General features: G+C 35.1%; 1 long non-coding RNA gene across 1 annotated transcript in view; it reads right to left on the minus strand.

Moving 5' to 3' along the window:
* Positions 1 to 845: 845 nt before the first annotated feature.
* Positions 846 to 19,254, minus strand: part of LOC133096411 (uncharacterized) — a 37,180-nt gene continuing 18,771 nt past the window's right edge. Inside the window, exons 2-3 of the long non-coding RNA XR_009701777.1 lie at positions 2,238 to 2,266; positions 846 to 979 (exon numbers count right to left, since the gene is read on the minus strand). This is a non-coding gene — a long non-coding RNA (uncharacterized LOC133096411). The remainder of the gene's footprint in view (positions 980 to 2,237; positions 2,267 to 19,254) is intronic.

The following is a 19,254-nucleotide window of genomic DNA, read 5'->3' on the forward strand; positions in this document are numbered from 1 at the left end:
ATTTTCTGTGCTCCAGATCTGAAGTCAACAATTTCCTCAAAGATCTCTGATTTCTTTCAGTGGGAACTGATCAGGAGTATTCATTTTTACTGAGGTGTTACTGCTCTCAGAGTATTTCAGTGGATAAATCTAGGTATATGTAAATATAAATATACTTTATAAATTATTTTTCATTTCTAATTCAAATTTAACATTATAGTGCTTTTATTCTTTTGACTTGTAAATTCATATTATTTGTTTTATTCTGAAATCCTTGGTTTCTAATTAGCACATTTACTTTTTGACATGCATAAAATGGTTAGAAAATAAAATTCCAATATCTTTACCAATAATAAAACTCTAAGTATGGTCTAAAATTGTTTGACTTCTCTTTTCCTTTAAGGATATGACCTTAGGATGTACAGTCAGAGCACTGGGTCAAAAGTAATTTAAACATTTGTTTGGCAAAAAATACCACAAGTAGAGACAAAAACAATGCTTATAATTTTTATCACAAGCAAATGGTTAATATCCCAGAACTACTAGATATATAAAAAACATTGAAAGCATGGTAGAGATATTAACAGTTAACCTAAATAATAAATGAAAATAAATCTTAAGCCTATTTTCCTATGTTAAGTTGATCATAATAAGTTAAATGTAAGTTAAAACTCTATTTAGGTATAAATTTTGACTTACCTACACTGGCAAAAATCCAAAACTTTGCCAACATAATCTGTTGGCAAGGCTGCAGGGATAGAGACGATCACATATATTGCTGGTGACAATGCAAAATAATAAAATTCTTCATGGAGAGGAGTAGGAAATACCAAAAGTCCCTATATATTTATAACTTCACAGAGATAATCCAAAATCTTCCAATCATCTCAAGACTCTTAATTTAATCACCTCTGCAAATCCCTTTTGTCATGTGAGGTTCTGGGACGTCACATGTTCTGGAGATTATGATGTGTACACCTTGGGGGCGATCATTTTCTTTCTACCACACAAGGTCATAAAACAAGTAGATTAATAATAAATTTGACGGAATTGAAGTCATACAGAATATATTCTATGATTATAATAGAAGTAAGCAAAAAAATTAATGAGTGAATTTAGAAATTCCTCAAATCGTTAAAAAATAATGAACATACTTCTAAACTGTCCTTAGGTCAAAGAAGAAATCACAAGGAAAATAATTGGAAAATATTTGGGACAACAACTACATTTCAAAATTTGTGGGTTATAGCTTTAAAGCACAATTTACAGAGAAATTATTAATAGAAGCCTAAAAGATGCTAATGTGGAAGAGTACATAATTGTTTAAGCTTCCATCATAAGAAGCTAAAAAAAGAGCAAGTTAAAGCAAGTAAATAATAATGCAAGTAAATAAAGCAATAGAGGTCAACAAAATTCAAAGCTGATTTTTTGAAAAGGTCAGTAAAACTGATAACTTCTAGTAGATGGATCAAGAAAAAAAAGGAGAATACACAAATTATCAATATCAAGAATGAAAAAAGAAATGTCATTATTGATCTGTCATTAAAAGAATAATAAGGGAATATAATGAACATTTTATTCCAGTAAGTTTGAGAACTTACTTAAATGAATTGAATAAACTCTTTGAAGGGCATAAATTACAACTCAGAGAAACAGACAACTGTATACTTCCATACTTATTAAAGAAGTTGAATTTATTTCTTAAGAGCTCTCCTAAAAAAACTCTAGGCTCAGATGGTTTCAGAGTAGAATTCTATTGAATTTTTAAGGAAGAAATAATAATAACCATACACAAATTCTTTTAGAAAATAGAGTATGCAACACTTTCCAATGCACTCTGAGTCCAGCATTAGCCTGATACCATATCCAAACAAAAACACTGCAAGAAAACAAACCCAGAGAACAATATCCCTCATAAAACTGGATTCAAAAAATCCTTAACCATACACTAAAAACCAAATCAAGTAATACAAAAAACAGATAACACATAATGATCAAGTGGTATTATCCCTGGATTGCAAGGCTGCTTTAACATTCTAAACTCAGTCAATGTAATTCTCCATGTAATGGAGAAAAGCATATGATCATCACAATAGATATATTAAAACATTTTACAAAATGCATCATCCATTAATTCTAAAAGCTCTCAGCTAAATGTAAATACGAGGGTAACAGAAACATTCAGCTGACATCATATTTGCTGAGAAAGATTAGTTTCCTGCTCTAAGACTGGGAATAAAGTAAGAATGTCTACTCACTCTTAAGGTATTCTCCATTGTGTTGTAGCCTGTGCAATAAAGAAAAAGAAACACACATATATATATAGGGAATAAAGACATAAAACTTTTTTTTGGATATCATCATGATGTACATAGAAATTACTAAGGACACTACAAAAAAAAACCCCAAAAAACAAACCCATTAGCTAACTAGTAAGCGAATATAACAGCATCCCATGATGCAAGAGCAGTGCACCAAAATCAAGTCTGTTTCTAGATACTGGCGATGAAAAATTACATCATCAAAAAATACCAAGTGCTTGGAGATAATTTTAACAATATGTTTAACACCTGTACAATGAACACTATCAAAGACGGCTGAATGAAGTTAAGGAAGACATAAATAATTTGGGAGCTACACAGTGTTAATGAATTTAAAGACTGAATGTTATTAAGGTATTGAGTCTCTCTAAATTTATTTACAGACTTAACCCCAATTAAAATCCCACTGGACATTCTAAAAGTAATGGTCAAACTTAGTCTACAGTTTATATGGAAATACAAAAAATTTGGAATATGGAAATGTAAAAAAGAATGTATTTGGAGGACTTATACTCCCAGATTTCAAGACTTACTCCCAATCTACAGCAATCAAGGTAGGATGATAGTGGCATAAAAATACACATTTAGATCAATGGAACAATTAAAAGTTCAGAAATGGATGTATGATTATATGGTCAACTAATTGTTGACTAATTACCAAGATAATTCAATGGGGAAAATTGGTCTTTTCAATAAATGGTGCTGGAATAACTGGATATCTGTACAGAAAAAGGAGCTTTGGCATTTTCCTTACACCACACACAAAATTTGATTCAAAATGCATTATAGAACTTAAAACAGTTAGCATTCTAAAACTTCTAGCAGAAAACATATGAGAAAATCTTTGTGACCTTGGGAAAGGCAAATTTGCATTGATAGGACAAAAAATATGAATCATAAAAGAAATATATTTGCAGTTGAAGCTTACCAAAATTAAACTTTCACTTGTCAGAGAATACCATTAAGAAAATTAAATGGCAAGTCACAAATGGGGAGAAAATATTTGAAAAAATATATGTTAAAAAGGACTTGGACTCAGAGTATACAAAGAAATCTTACAACTCAATAGTAAGACAACCAAATAAACAATGTGCAAGTGCTGTGTAGCTGAACAAGTCCAGGAAAAGTTGTTTAAGTTCATTGGTCACTAAGGAAATGCAAATTAAAACCACAATGATATACTACTACATACCCACCAGAAAAACTAAAGATAAAAACAAGTGCTGCCAAAGATGTGGAACAACTGGAACACTCATAAAGCACATGTGGGAGCACAAAATGACACAGGAGAGTGGCAGTGAGTCAGAAAGGGAATCAGCTAGATTCCGGAGGCACCACGTGGAACAAAGCCACAGCCAATCTAGAGTTGTTCAGCAAGGAAAATGAGAAATAAACCTCTGTTGCCAATATCCCCTGAGACTTTGAGACTGTTACACAAAATAACCTTACAAAAGCTGGTGAATATAGTTATATTTTGACTTGTATTTAGTGTTTCATTTCTTCCTTTTTTTTCTATACAAAGATTTTGTTGTTGTTGAATTTACTGAATCATAATTGGAAAGGCTCAATACTCTGTAATGAAGTATATGGGAAAAGAATCTAAAAAGTGGATATATGTATGTGTATAACTGATTCACTTTGCTGTACACCTGAAACTAACACAACGTTGTAAATCAACTATACTCCAATAAAAATTTTAAAAAAGAAAATTTAAAAATAAAATACATTGGATAGTATCTTTAAAACAAGAGTATATAATAATACAAATGATAGGCAAACTTACCTTATTCCTAACTAAGTAAGAATTTATCCAGTGTTTCTCTTGTTAAGGATAAGTCTTGTAAGGACAAATTCATTTACTCTTATTTCAGAAAGTTTTTTTAAGTTAGAAATTGATGTTGAATTTTCAAATGTCTCTTAAACATCTAGGGAGATGGATGATATTGTTTCCTTAAATCTATTGATATACTGAATGACCCTAATGCCTTTTTAAATGTTGAACCATTCTTGTATTACTGTAATAAACCCAACTTGGTCAGGATTATTATATTTTAATGTGCTGTTTTATCTTAGGTTTTTGCATTGATACTTATGAATTAAATTATCTTTAGTTTTAATTGTTTGAGTTTCCAGCTTTATATAGTTTCAATGTCATACTCACTTCATAAAAATAATTTGAATATTTTCCTTCTTTCAGTGTCCTCTGTGATGTTATTGTTATTTGTTATTTGCTTGTCTCCTTGGTTTGTATGTTTAGTGGGAGAATATGTATGGAGAAACCAGAATTTGCTAATGGCCATTATATAATGGAAACTTGGAATTTTTGTCATTATAAAACCAGTACATGCTTATTGAAGAAATCTTACAAAGTAAAAATGAGCACAAAGAAAAATACAATAATGTAATAATGTTAATAAAAGCAACAGTCTTTTACCACTTTGAATAATCTTTTCACCAAATGATTAAAAAATATAATAGTTGGGGGAGAGGCCAAGATGGAGGAGTAGAAAGACCCTGAGCTCACCTCCTCTCATGAGCACACCAAAATTACAACTATCTGCAGAACAAACAATGATGAAAAAAAAACTGGAACCTACCAGTGTGGAACCTTTTCTGGTAGGTTCCAAAGATCTCCTACAACTAAAGACATACAGAAAGAACGACACAAGAAGAGTATGAGGGGTGGACTAGTGATATAATCAAATCTCATACCCCCAGGATAGGCAAACCACAAAATGCAGAATAATTATACAGCAGAGGTTCTCCCACAGGAGTGAGAGTCCTGAGCTCCACAACAGGCTCCCCACTGGGGTCTGGCACTGGGAAGATGAGCCCCCAGAACATGGCTTTGAAGGCCAGCGGGGCTTAATTGCAGGAGCCCCACAGGACCGGGGGAAATAAAGACTTTGCTCTTAAAATGGCACACACAAAATCCCATGCATACCAGGACCCAGGGCAAAAGCAGTAATTTGATAGGAGCCTGGGCCACACCTACCTGCTGGTCTTGGACAGTCTCCTGGAGAAGTAGGGCAAGGCTACGACTCACCTTGGGGACAAAAACACTGGGGGCAGACATACTGGGGAACATTCAACTGTGTGAGCACTCCTGGCAGCTGCCATATTGGCTAATTAGTGCCAAAACCTGGCCCCACCCAACAACCCTGTAGGATCCAGTGCTGGGATGCCTCAGGACAAACAACTAACTGGGCAGGGACAAAGCTGCACCCAGCAGGAGACAGGCTCCATAAAGACCAAAGAGCCCACGGCTGCCTCTGGACATGCCTCTAAACACAGCCCAGCTCACCAGAGGGCCAAGACCCAGCTCCACCCACCAGCTGGTAGGTACCAGCCCCTCCCATGAGGAAGCCTGAACAAGCCTCTAGATCAACCTCACCCACCAGGGCCAGACATCAGAAGCAAGAAAACTATGATCCCACAGGGCAGTCCAGACCCTACCCTGGGACAAGCTGGGTCCAGACCCTGGCACTACCCACTGGCAGGCAAACACAACATTTAGGACACCCCAGACCCCATACCCAACTGTGTCAGGAACTGCCCCCCACCCAATGATATGAAACAAGGTCTGGGATCCCTGGGCCCTGCAGCCAAACTTTAGGAACCAGCTCTGCCTGTGAGTAGTCTGGCACTAACCCTAGGATCTGGCTTCACCTGCTAGTGGGCGGGCAACAGCCCCAGAGTTTTGGGGACGCTGACTCTGCCCACCAGTGAGCCAGCACTAGACCAGGGGCACCCTGGGGTTCTACAGTCAGCTGCCTCATGACCAGGCCTCACTAACCAGCAGCCTGTAGCACTGCACAAGGCAGGGGCTGGCAACCAAGCAGACTAGAGGCCAACTAAGCCTATCAGACCACCCACAGAGTCCATCACAACAGAAGGACCCATGCAGCCCTCTTAGGAGGAATCGCTAGAGCATACAGCTTGGGTGATGAGAGGGGAGTGCACTGCCAGGATGCATAAGGGTCCCTCCTACAGAGGGCCATTTCTCCAAGGTCAAGAAGTGTAAATAACCTACCACATACATAATAATACAAATAGCATCTCAGACAAAATGAGGCAGCAGAGGAACATGTTCCAGACAAAGGAACAAGATAAAACCTGAGGAGAACTAAATGAAGTAGAGACAAGTAAACCACTGGAGAAGAAGTTCAGAGAAATCATAAAGATGATGAAAGAACTGGGGAGAAGAATGGATGCATAGAGGGAAAAGATAGACGTTTTTAACAAAGAGTTAGAAAATATGAAGAACAACCAAATGGAGATGAAGAATACAATAACTGAAATGAAAAATACACTAGAGGGAATCAACAGTAGACTAAATGATACAGATGAATGGATCAGTGGCCTGGAAGACAGTAGTGGAAAAAATTGCCGCTGAACAGAAAAAAAAAAAACCGAAAAGGAATAAGGACAGTTTAAGAGACCTCTGTATTCTCGTTATATGGGTCCCAGAAGAAGAAGAGAAAGACAAAGGGCTTGAGAAAATATTTGAAGAGATAATAGCTGAGAACCTCCCTAACCTGGGAAAGGAAAGGGTGACTCAAGTCCAGAAAGCACAGAGTCCCACACAGGATTAACCCAAAGAGGAACACATTAAGACACAGTGTAATCAAAATGACAAAAATTAAGAATAAAGAGCAAATATTAAAAGCAGCAGGGGAAAAGCAACAAATAACATACAAGGGAACTCCTATAAGGCTACCAGCTGATTTTTCAGGAGAAACTCTGCAAGCCAGAAGGGAGAGGCACAATATATTTAAAGTGATGAAAGGGGAAAATGTACAACCAAGAATACTCGACCCAACAAGGCTGTCCTTCAGAAATCAAAAGCTTTACAGACAAGCAAAAGCTAGCAGAATTCAGCATCACCAAACCAGATTTAAAACAAATGTTAAAGTAACTTCTCTAGGCAAAAAAGAAAAGCCCACAATTAGAAACAAGAAAATTATGCAGTGGAAAAGCTCACTGGTAAAGGAAAACATACAGTAAATGTATGAAATCATCCACACACAAAGCTAGTAGGTAGGTTAAAAGACAAAAGTAGTAAAATCATCTGTATCCACAATGAGCAGTTAAGGGATATGCAAGATAATTAGTTATAAAATATGATTTAAAAAACAGTAATTGTGAAGGGAGGAGAGAACAAATGCAGGGTATTTAAAATGCGTTTGAAATTAAGAGATCAGCAACTTAAAACAATCATGTATATATATAGACTGCTACACAAAAACCTCATGGTAACAACACACCAAAAATCTATAATAGATATACACATAAAAAATGAAATGGAATCCAAACATAACACTAAATATAGTTATAAAATCACAAGAGAAGGGAACAAAAGAAGAAAGGGGTAAAAGACCTTCAAAAACAAATCCAAAACAATTAAGAAAATGGCAATAAGAACATACAAATCAATAGTTGCCTTAAATGTAAACAGAATACAAGCTACAATCAAAAGACACAGGCTGACTGAATGGATACAAAAATAAGACTGGTATATATGCTGCCTAGAAGAGACTCTCTACAGATCTAGAGACACACACAGACTGAAAGTGAGTGGATAGAAAAAGGTATTCCACAAAAATGGAAATCATAAGCTGCAGTAGCAATACTTATATCAGAAAAAAACATACTTTAAAATAAAGACTGTTACAAGAGACAAAGAGGAACACTACATAATGATCAAGGGATCAATCCAAGAAGAAGATATAACAACTGTAAATACACAGGCACCCAACATAGGAGCACCTCAATATATAAGGCAAATATTAACAAACATAAAAGGAGAAATTGACAATAACACAGTAACAATAGGGGACTGTAACACCCCACTTACATTGATGAACATATTATTTAGACAGAAAACCAATAAGGAAACATAGGCCTTCAATAACACATTAGACCAAATGGACTTAACTGATATTTACAGAACATTCCATCCAAAAGCAGCAGAATACTCATTCTTTTCAAGTGCACATGGAATATTCTCCAGGTTAGATCACCTGCTAGCACACAAAATAAGCCTCAGTAAATTTAAGAAAGTTGAAATCATACCAAGCATCTTTACCAACTGTACCGTTATGAGACTAGAAATCAACTACAAGAAAAAAAAAAACTGCAAAAAGCACAAACAAGTGGAGGCTAAACAATATGCTACTAAACAACCAAAGGATCACTGAAGAACTCAAAGAGGAAATCAAAAAATACCTAGAGACAAATGAGAACAAAAACATGACGATCCAAAACCTATGAGATGCAGCAAATACAGTTCTAAGAGGGAAGTTGATAGTGATATAAGCTTACTTCAGGAAACAAGAAAAATCTCAAATAAACAACCTAAAGCAACTAGAGAAAGGAGAACAAACAAAACCCAAAGTTAGTAGAAGGAAAGAAATCATAAAGGTCGGAGCAGAAATAAATGAAATGGAGACTAAAAAATAAATTGAAAAGACCAATGAAACTAAAAGCTGGTTCTTTGAAAAGATAAACAAAATTCATAAACCTTTAGCCAGACTCATCAAGAAAAAAAGGGAGAGAGCCCATATCAATAAAATTAGAAATGAAAAAGAAGTTAGAACCAACACCATAAAAAATACAAAGGATCATAAGAGACTAATATGAGCAGCTATATGCCAAAAAAAAAATAGACAGCCTAGAAGAAATGGACAAATTCTTAGACAGGTACAATCTCCCAAGACTGAACCAGGAAGAAATAGAAAATATGGACAGAGCAATTACCAAGACTGAAATTGAATCAGTAATTAAGAAACTCTCAACAAACAAAAGTCCAGGACCACATAGCTTCGCAGGCAAATTCTATCAAATATTTAGAGAAGAATTCACACCTATCCTTCTGAAACTATTCCAGAAAATTGCAGAGGAGGGTACACTTTTGAACTCATTCTATGAGGCCACCATCATCCTGATACCAAAGCCAGACAAAGATATCACACACCAAAAGGAAATTTCAAGCCAGTATCACTGATGAACATAGATGCAAAAATCCTCAACAAAATACTAACAAACTGAATCCAACAATACAGTAAAAGCATCATACATCATGATCAAGTGGAATTTATCCCAGGGATGCAAAGATTTTTCAATATCTGTAAATCAATTTATGTGATGCACCACATTAACAAACTGAAGAAAACCGTATGATCATCTCAATAGATGCATAAAAAGCTTTTGATAAAATTCAACTCCATTTATGATAAAAACACTCCAAAAAAGTGGGCATAGAAAAAACATACCTCAACATAATAAAGGTCATATATGACAAGCCCACAGCTAACATCATACTCAATTTTGAAAAGCTGAAAGAATTCCCTCTAAGATCAGGAAAAAGACATGGATGTCCACTCTCACCACTTTTATTTAACATAGTTTTGGAAGTCCTAGCCATGGCAATCAGAGATAAAGAAATAAAAGGAATCCAAATTGGAAAGGAAGAAGTAAAACAGTCACTGTCTGCAGATGACATGATACTATACATGGAAAATCCTAAAGATGCCACTATAAAACTACTAGAGCTCATCAATGAATTCAGGAAAGTTGCAGGATACAAAATTAATACACAGAAATCTGTTGCACTTCTATACACTAACAACAAAATATCAGAAAGAAAAATTAAGCAAATAATCCCACATACCTTTGCATCAAAAAGAATGAAGTACCTAGGAATAAACCTACCTAAGGAGGCAAAAGACCTGTACTCTGAAAACTGTAAGACGCTGATGAAAGAAACTGAAGATAACACAAACAGATGGAAAGATATACCATGTTCTTGGACTGGAAGAATTAATACTGTTAAAATGACCATACTACCTAAGGTAATCTACAGATTCAATGCAATCCCTATTATATTACCAACAGCATTTTTCACAGAACTAGAACAAAAAATTTTTTAATTTGTATGGAAGCAGAAAAGACTCTGAATAGTCAAAACATTCTTGAGAAAGAAGAACAGACATGGAGGAACCACTCTCCTTGACTTCAGACTATACTACAAACAGTCGTTAGAACAGTAAGGTACTGGCACAAAAAGAGACACAAAGATCAATGAAACAGGATGGAAAGCCCATAAATAAACCCATGTACTCATGGGCAATTAATCTAAAACAAAGGAGGCAAGAATATACAATGGAGAAAAGATAGTCTCTTCAATGAGTGTTGCTGAGAAAACCGATCAGCTACATGTAAAAGAATGAAATTAGAACACTCTCTAACACCAGATACAAAAATAAACTCAAAATGGATTCAAGACCTAAATGTAAGACCGGATGAGGAAAACATAGGTAGAACAATCTTTGACATAAATCGTAGCAATGTATTTTTGGATACGTCTCCTAGAGTAATGGAAACAAAAGCAAAAATAAACAAATGATTCCTAATTAAACTTAAAAGCTTTTGCACAACAAAGAAAACCATAAAACGAAAAGACAACCTACAAAATGGGAGAATATATTTGCAATGGATGCTACCAACAAGGCCTTAATTTCCAAAATATACAAACAGCTCATACAACTCAATTTACAAAAAAAACCAAAAACCAAAAAAAACCAACCCAATCAAAAAATGGGCAGAAGACCTAAGCAGACATTTCTCCAAAGAAGACAAACAGATGGCCAACAGGCACATGCAAAGTTGCTCAACATCACTTATAATTAAAGAAATGCAAATCAAAACTACAATCAGGTATCACCTCACACCGGTCAGAATGGCCATCCTCAAAAAGTTTACAAATAATAAATGCTGGAGAGGGTGGGGGAAAAGGGAACCCTCCTACACTGTCAGTTAGAATACAAATTGGTGCAGCCAGCATAGACAACAATATGGAGGTTCCTTAAGAAACTAAAAATAGAGTTACCATATGATCCAGTAATCCCACTCTTGGGCATATATCCAAAAAATGCAAAAACTCTAATTCGCAAAGATACATACACCCCAGTGATCATAACAGCATTATTTACAATAGCCAAGACATGGAAGCAACCTAAATGTCTGTCGACAGATGAATGGATAAAGAAGATGTGGTGTGTGTATATATATATATATGTGTATATATATATATATATATATATACACACACACACACACACACACACATATATATGTATACAAACACGCACATTTTATATTCAAAATGGAATATTACTCAGGCATAAAAAAGAATGAAATAATGCCATTTGCAGCAACATGAATGGACCTAGAGATTATCATATAAAGTGAAGTAAGCCACACAGCAAAATATAAATATCACATGATATCACTTATATGTGGACTCTAAAACAATGATACAGATGAACTGATTTATAAAACCGAGAAACAGAAACAGACTCACAGACATAGAAAACGAACTTATGATTGCCAAAGGGGAAAAGGGGGAGGTATAAATTAGGAATTTGGGATTAGTAGATACACACTACTATATATAAAATACATAAACAACAAAAACCTACTGTATAGTACAGGGAACTATATTCAGTATATTTTAATACTGTATAATGGAAAAGAATCTGAAGTAGAATATATATATATTATATATATATTTATATATATATAAAACTAAATCACTGCTGTACACCTGAAACATCGTAAATCAGCTGTACTTCAATAAGAAAGCAAAAAATAAATAAAAGGATTCAAGAAGTTAAACAAAATATGTAATAGTGATCAGCATTTTAAAAAAATGTACCTTAAATATCTCTTCTTTTAGTAGAATGTTGGCCTTCAAAACCTACCTTTCAATTTATCAATATACTTTCTTTTATATTAAAATTTAAAAAATATTTTGATATATATGGCTCTTCTAATAAGCTACTGATTCTATAATATTGGAAGAGTAAAAGGTAGCTCTTAAAAAAACAGGAATACTTCATTTTAGGTCAACCAGATGGGACTAACTTTAGTATTAGTCATGTGAACAATCAAAAATTGACTAAAATGAAGGCTACTATTTTGAGAGCAGAAAAAAATATTTTGAGTGGTTATTTTAATCCCCCACTTTTAATAAGTCACTTGTACATTCACTCAACTTATACCCTAGGTAATTATGTCTCAGATTCTTCTTTATTATTGGGTCTGACTGCCAAATTCAGGTATTTATGTTGATACTTGATTAGATAGATAGATAGATATTTTTAAATTGAAGTATAGTTGAGTCACAATTTTCATGTGTATAGCAAAATGATTCAGTTATACACACACACACATATATATTCATTTTCAGATTTTCTGTTGTAGGTTATTATAAGATATTTAATATAGTTCCCTATGCTATACAGTAGGTCTTTGTTGTTTATCTATTTTACACATAGTAGTGTGTATCTGTTAATCCCAAACTCCTAATTTATCCCTCCCCTCCTTTCCCTTTTGGTAACCATAAGTTTGTTTTCTATGTCTGTGAGTCTGTTTCTGTTTTGTAAATAACTTCATTTGTGTCATATTTTAGATTCCACATATAAGTGATATCATATGATACTTGTCTTTCTGTCTGACTTACTTCACTTAACATGATAATCCCTAGGTCCATCCATGTTGCTGCAAATGGCATTTCATTCTTTTTTATGCCCAAATAATATTCCATTTTGTGTGTATGTGGGTGTATATATATACATATATATATACTTACATACAAGTATATAATATATATACTTATATATTTTTTCTAAGACAGCAAAAAGTACAGAGGAAAAGATTTGCTTTCTGTTTGTTTCCTGTTTCATTTTCTTCTATTTCTTTTTCTGTCTCTCTCTTTTTAACCTTCTGAGGGTTATTAGAACAGTTTTTAAGGATTCCCTCTTATTTATATTTATAGAATTTTTAGTTTCAGTAGGGGTTGTCCTGGGTATAACAACATGCATATTTGATTTATCACAGTCTGCTATTGTCAGCATTTTACCACTTTGAGTAAAGTTTAGAAAGTTTACTTCCACTTAGGTCCTTTTACCCTCCCTACCTTTTAAATATCTCATTGTCTTAAGGATTTACTCCATATACTTTGAGTAGGATGACACTGTATTATAATTTTTGCTTTAATCATCACAAATAATATAAGAACCTCATGAGAAGTAGGATTTTCTATTACATTTTGACATATTTTTTCCCATTCTGATGTTATTTCCTCCTGAAGTTCAAAGCCTTCTATTACTATTTCCTTTCTGTTTAAGGAACTTCATTTAGTCATTCTTTTATGGTAGATTTGCTAACAATACATTCTCTTAGTTTTCCTTTCTCTGAGAATGTTTTTATTTCCCATTCATTTTTGATATTTTCACCAGATACGGACTTTGCAATTGAGTTCTTCTCTTTCAACACTTGAAAAATGTTGTGTCACTTGCTTCTGGCCTCCACGGTTTTAGATAAGAAATGGGCTTTCATTTAAGTTGGTGTTTTCCTATAAGTAGTATGTGACTTGGTTTGGTGTTGCTTAATTGGTATTTGTGTCATATTCTTTAGAACTTACTAGTTAGAGAATAGAGATGATGTAGAGATATTCTGGTATGATATAAATTCTAAATCATGTAGGCAGAAGATACAAAATATGGTCAGTACTCATTCACTAAGAAACTCCTGTGTTATATTATTTTCCCTTTTTGGGGGAGAGCTCTACTTTCATGTTCCTGCATGAAAACATTTTGGTGGATGGGAGGTTACAGGAGAGCGGTGAGGTAAAGAGTGAGTAGTCTCAAAAAAATGGAGAATTGAGAAACCGAAAATGTCCCAAAGAGGTTCACGAATTTGCAGTCTAGAATGTATTCCTTTCTAATGTTTTTGTTCTCTTAATCATCTCTGTTTGAACTGGCCTAGGTCATCCTTGTTTCTGAGAGCAGATTTTCATCGAGAAGAATTGTGCCCTCTATTTAAGGTTTAAGAGCGCTCTCTTGTTTAAAGAGTTACAGCAAAGGCAATGATGAGATGGTAAAAGCAAGGAAGATGTACAAATAAGATCCTGTTAACTTTCTTCTTGGGGATGCACACTCCAATTCCCATGACCTCTTTGAAATTCTCAACTGAGTTTGTTTAAAAATTCTTTTCTTCAGTTGTGTTCAATTTGCAAGCAGCATTTAGTGGCAATATAGAAGACAGGATGTATGATTGAAGAATAAAAAAAGGATTTTCATTCTTAGAAAACACTGTAGCAACAAAAGGCATTAGATATAGAGGAAATCAGGATGTGACTATAAGGCCCACTTCTAAAGATTCAGAAAGATTTAAGGCAGTGCAGAGTAGACTCAGGTAGAATTAACAAAAGGGCTTCGCAGAATCATCAGTGCATTGTGCTACAATTTTCTTATCCAAGGACCAAAGTATAAAAGGATCTATCTCAAAAAAGACTTACGGGTGAGGCTTTTGGAACATGGTGTGAATCCCAATTATATTCATAGGAAATGCATAAAGGATTTAAGAAGGCTGTGTGAAAGAAAACTCTACAACTAGCTTGGACTTAAAGGGCCAGAAATGATTTATAATAAAAGGAGGGTCTCTGGGCTTTGAAATTTCTATGATGAGGAAGCAGAATAATAGATACTCAGGAATAAAAAATTATATATTTTTAAATTTTTTATCAACTTCATTGAGGATATATACATGCATATATATATACACACAGACACACATCTATATAAGTGCTATATACTATCTATCTATATATACATATATACATAACTGTATATTCACTGAGTTCTGACAAATGTGTATACCCATGTAACTGCCACCATAATCAAGACGTAAAACATTTCCATTTTCCTAAAAAACTTATTTCACTAGTTAATCTCCATCCATTCCTGTGCTCATGTTACTACTGTCTCATTTATACCAATACTGATGAAACCTAACTTTTCTAGAGTATCATATGAATGGAAATAATAAATTTTATGTAAACTTTCATAAAAATGGAATCATACAGTATTGACTGGCTTTGCCTGGCTTTTTAAAAAATCACTATGATGGGGGAGAGAAATCAAGATGGCAGGGTAGAAGGATGCAGAACTTACCTCCCCTAAATGAACACATCAAAAAATACATGTACATGTGGATCAATTCTTGCTGAAAACCAACTGGAGACTGGCAAAATGATTCCTGTACAACCAAAGCTGTAAGAAAGATCCACAGGGAAACTGGTAGGAAGGGAAGAGAAGTAATGAGGTCTGTGTGCCCCTGGGAAGGGACTCAGAGGGAAAGGGAAATTACATGGGTGGAGACCCTCCCTGGAGAGTGAGCCATTTGAGCCCCATATTGGGTGCCCCAGCCCTGGGGTTCTACGAAAGGAAGATGAACCCTCTTGACTGGTTGGAAGGCCAGTGGGACTAACAAGAGGGCTGTGGGAAACCCGGACACTGCTCATGAGGAGCACACGAATGCTCGCCTGCTCCCAAAGCAGGGCAGAGGGGGTTGACTGAAATTGAAACTGTGCAGGTGGCTGACTCATTTCCCATGACCTATCCGGTGTAAGCCCTAGCCTGAGCTGACCACCTGCTCTAGCACCGCTTGCCTTGTGTCACAGGTTCAAACTGGAGTGATGGCTGCCCCAACCAAAGAAAAAGCTTGGCTGGCTGTGCGATGCTGAGGCAGCTCAGACCCTAAGCGGCATCTGAACAGGGAGGGGGAAGCCATTACTGGTGACTGCATAAATGTCACATTAGAGGCAGTCCAGATCTTTGACAGAGCCTAGACTGCCACAGCCCACGCCCTGACCTTTGCTGAATACCCACATCTGGCCCTCTTACTCTAGCAATACTCCCCTCTGGGGTAAGGGTGCCTGTGTTAGGAGGAGAAGAGCACACAGTTAAATGGAACTGAGCCAGCTTAGACCCAACCCTCAGGCCTTCTGCTCCAGCAACTTGGGGCCTGCCCCCTGCCCACCCCCTCCATAGGGTGGTGATGGCCACTGAGTTGTGGGGATGCCTGGCCTCATACCTGGCTCTGGTCCTATCCCCTCAATCTCTAGCACCACCTCTTACCAAGGTGACAGCTGCCAGCACACCCTGAGAAAAGACATTACTTGTGTTCAATTCAAATCCAGCTGTCCCACCAAAGCCAATGGGCACACACAGACTGTCTAGAGATGCTCCCACATAAGGATCCCACTTCAAGACCACCATAGTTAACTATTTCACCTAATTTCATAGAGATAGAGAAAGATAAGCAAAATGAGAAGGCAGAGAAATTTGTCTTAATTGAAAGAGCAAGAAAAAAAACCACTGGAAAAACAACTCATGAAAGAGAAATAAACAATTTACCAGATAAAGAATTAAAAACATTAGTAATAAGAATTGTAACTGAATTCAGAAAAAGAATAGATGAACACAGTAAGAATTTTAACAAGGAACAAGAAAATATAAAAAAGAACCAATCAGAACTAAAGGATACAATAACTGAAATGAAAAACACACAGAAGGAATGAAGAGCAGACTAGGTGATTCGAAGAATGCATAAGTGATCTAAAAGACAGAATAATGCAAATCACACATGCAGAACAGCAAAAACAAAAAATGAAAACAGTATAAGGGATCTTTGCAATAACATCAAATGTACCAACATTTGCATTATAGAGGTCCCCGAAGGAGAAGAGACAGAAGGGGGTCAAAAATGTATTTAATGAAATTATGGTTGAAAACTTCCCAAGCCTGAAGAAGGAAACAGATATCCAGGTACAGGAAACACAGCGGGTCCCAAACAAGATGAACCCAAACAAAACCACTCCAAGACACATCATAATTAAAATGGCAAAAGTTAAAAATAGAGAATTCTAAAGGCAGCAAGAGAAAAAGAGTCAAATACAAGGTAACCCCCCAGAAGTCTATGAGCTGGTTTATCTGTGGAAACACTGCAGGTCAGAAGGGAGTGGCATAATATATTTAAAGCATTGAAAGGGAAAAACCTTCAACCCAGGATACTCTACCCAGCAAGGTTATCATTTAGGACTGAAGGAGAAATAAAGAACTTTTCAGATAAGTAAAACTAAAAGAGTTCATCGATACTAACTTGACCCTAAAAGATATGTTAAAGGGTCTTCTATAAGTGGAAAAGGAAAGGCCATAACAAGAAATAAGAATCTATAGGAAAGAAAAATCCCACTAGTAAAGCCAAATATATAGTAAAAGCTGAAGATCAAACAATTAAATCAGCTAATACAAAGATTAAAAAGTTGTAAAATCAAGTATAACTATAATAATCAGTAAAGGGATAAACATGAAGATGTAAAATATAACATCAAAAACACAAAGTGTGGGAGAATGAAGTAAAAAATGTAGCTCTTTTAGAATTTGTTTGAACTTAAAGCACTACCTGTTTAAAACAAATAGATATAGTTATAGGTCAACATATATGAACGCTAAGGTAAACACAAATAAAAAGCCTAAAACAGATACATAAAAACAAGAGAAAAAAGAACACAAACATACCACTAAAGGAAAAATCAATCAAACCACAAGGGAAGAAACAAAAAAAGAAGAATTGGAAAGAACTACAGAAACAAACAGAAAACAAGTTATAAAGTGGCTGTAAGTACATATCTATCAATAATTACTTCAAATGTCAATGAACTAAATGCTTCAGTGAAAAGACATAGGGTGGCTGATTGGATAAAAAAAAACAAGACCCACATATATGCTGCTTACAAGAGACTCACTTCAGAACTAAAGACACACACAAATTTCTAGAAACAAACAACTTTCCAAGACTGAATCAGGAAGAAATAAACAAGCTGGACAGACCAATCTCTAGTAGTGAAATTGAATGTATATTTTAAGAACTCCCAGCAAACAAAAGACCAGGACCGAACAGTTTCACAAGGGAATTCTATGAAACATAAAAAGAAGAGTTAACACTTACCATTCTCAAACTATTCCAAAAAGTTGAAGGGAATGGAACGCTCCCAAATTCATTCTACAAGGCCACCATTACCTGCATACCAAAGCCAAAGACACTACAAAAAAAAGAAAGAAAGAAAGAAAGAAAGAAAGAAAGAACAAAAGAAAGAAAGAAAATTACAGGCCAATATCTTTGATGAATATAGATACAAACATCCTCAACAAAATATCAGCAAATGGAATCCAACAATATATAAAAAGGATCATACACCATGATGCAGTGGGATTTATTCCAGGGATGCAAGGTTAGTTCAATATTCACAAATCAATCAATGTGATACACCACATTAACAAAAGGAAGGCTAAAAATCACATGATCATCTTGATAGATGCAGAAAAGATATTTGACAAAATTCAACATCCATTTGCAATAAAACTCTCTGCAAAGTGGGTAAGGAGGGAACATATCTCAAAATAATTAAGGCCACTTATGACAAACCCACAGCAAACATCATACTCAACTGTAAAAAGATGAAAGATTTTCCTCTAAAATCAGGAATAAGACAAGGATGCCCACTCTCACCACTTCTATTTAATATTGTATTAGAAGTCCTAGCCATAGCAATCAAACAAGAAATAAAAGGCATTCAAATTGGAAGGGAAGAAGTAAAACTGTCACTATTTACCTAGGACATGACACCATATATAGAAAACCCTGAAGTCTCCACCAAAAACACTATTAGTATTAATAAATGAATTCAGTAAAGTTGCAGGATACAAGATTAATATACAGAAATGTGTTGCTTTTATATACACTAGTAATTACTGTCAGAGAGAAATTAAGGAAACAATCCCATTTACCATCACATCAAAAACAATAAAATACCTAGGAATAAATTTAACTAAGGAAGTGAAAGACCTATACTCTGAAAACTACAAAACATTGGTGAAGGAATTTGAAAATGGTACAAAAAAATGGAAAGATATTCTGTGTTCTTGGATTGGAAGAATTAATATTGTCACAATACTACCATACCACCCCAAGCAATGTACAGATTTAATGTAATCCTCATTAAAAATACCCAGGACATTTTTCACAGAAATAGAACAAATAATCT

Source organism: Eubalaena glacialis, chromosome 1, assembly GCF_028564815.1.
Source record: "Eubalaena glacialis isolate mEubGla1 chromosome 1, mEubGla1.1.hap2.+ XY, whole genome shotgun sequence".
NCBI lineage: Eukaryota > Metazoa > Chordata > Mammalia > Artiodactyla > Balaenidae > Eubalaena > Eubalaena glacialis.